This window comes from Chinchilla lanigera, unplaced genomic scaffold (assembly GCF_000276665.1).
Source record: "Chinchilla lanigera isolate Chin_1 unplaced genomic scaffold, ChiLan1.0 scaffold00084, whole genome shotgun sequence".
Lineage (NCBI taxonomy): Eukaryota > Metazoa > Chordata > Mammalia > Rodentia > Chinchillidae > Chinchilla > Chinchilla lanigera.
This window is the reverse complement of record NW_004955485.1, coordinates 7,188,716-7,190,520: the sequence shown is the minus strand read 5'-3', so window position 1 is coordinate 7,190,520 and position 1,805 is coordinate 7,188,716.

Genomic DNA, 1,805 nt, shown 5'->3' with positions numbered 1-1,805 from the left:
GGTACACTTGGAGCAGTGGACCATATTGTGCCAGCTTGTCAGATTGCTTTGTACAAACATCAAGATTTATGATGTTGAAACACCTGTTTTCACTGTTGAAGACTTCAATTTTGGTTGCCGTGGCTGGCTGTATATCAGGACATCTCTTTCATGTGACCATGATCCCTACTCTATAAAGTTCTTAGAGTAAAATCTAGACAAGATTCTCTGGGCAGAGACATAGCACATACGTCCTTTGCTGCTAGAGAGAAAGCCTGTCCTGCGTGGACCTGGATGAGAAAGACGCAGAAGCCTGGCTCCAGCCTCTTGGAACTCTGCCAATAGGTTTTCTGCTGCTGTTGCTCTGGGTCGTTTGCTATAATAAACCTCCGCCTTGAGTATAAGTACTTTTACTAAATTGCTAACCTTGAGGAGGCCTTGAAACTTCTGAAATACTTTTGCAAAAGATAAAGTTAGATCCCTATCTCACACTGTATACAAGAGTAGACCCCAAACTGATTACAGGTCTAATTGGAAAAAAGAAACCATATAGGCTTATCTAAAAGAAAACATGAACGAATTGCTTTTTAACTTAGTGGGAAGGAAAAAGCCTCCTATCTATGTGTCTCACTCCAGATTCAATAAAATAAAGATTGATCAGTTTGGCTCCATCAAAAAAAAAAAAACCACAAATGGCAAAAATATAAACAATATAAAATGATAATGGAAAATTGTGAGGAAAAAATCTTAGGTGAAAAACTAATACTAGGTAAGCCAGGAGTGGTGGTGCATGCCTATGAACCCAGCATTTGGGAGTCTGAGACAGGAGGATTACTGCAAGTTAGAGGCCTGCCTGGATTACACAGCAAGTTCAAGGTAGCCTAAATAAATTATTAAATCCTGTCTCAAAAAAATGTAGTACTGAATATAGCTGTTTATTAATGTATAAATGCAGGGCTGGGGATATAGCTCAAGGTAGAGTGCTTGTCTAGCATGCACATGGTTCTGAGTACAATCCCCAGTACCAAAAATATATACATTCACTAATATTCACTAATATTAATTTCATCTGTATTACATTTATTACATTAAATTTGCAACTTATCGATATATAACACTGGCCCTTTTGTGGTACCAGGGATTGAACTCAGGACCTTTGCACTGTGCTACACCCTCCACCCCTTTTTGCTTTTTATTTTGAGACTGAATCTGGATAAGTTGCTAAGTTTCCCAGGCTGGTCTTGAACTTTCCATCCTCCCCAGCTGTAAATATTTCTTTAAAAATGAGGAGGGAGGGGCTGGGGATTTAGCTCAGCGGCACAGCACCTGCCTGGCAAGCGCAAGGTCGTGAGTTCGATTCCTGGTACCGGAAGAAACAACAACAAACAAACAAACAAAAAAATGAGGAGGTAAAGATACCCCCAGTAATATAAGGACTCACTTCAAAAAAATGAAAAGATGCTTTCAAACTCCAATGATCAGAGAAATGTAAATTAAAATGACACTGAGATTAGTGGGTTCTGGTCAACACAGACATCACAAGACAGATCTACAACACTACTGCAAAACCTTTGAAAGCCCGCAGGAACAGAAGAACAAAGAAAGTAGGTAGAACATGTGACTTGAATTCAACTGGATTGATTGTATGATAAAATCTCAAAACTCACCAATCTCTATAGAATTTAAACTGGACCTGGAGACAATAATGAAGGTTTATTTTAATATTTAGATCTTTAATCCATTTTGAATTTAGTTTAGTGCATGGTGAAAGATATGGGTCCAATTTTAATCTTTGGCATGTGCAAAGCCAGTTTTACCAGCGCCAT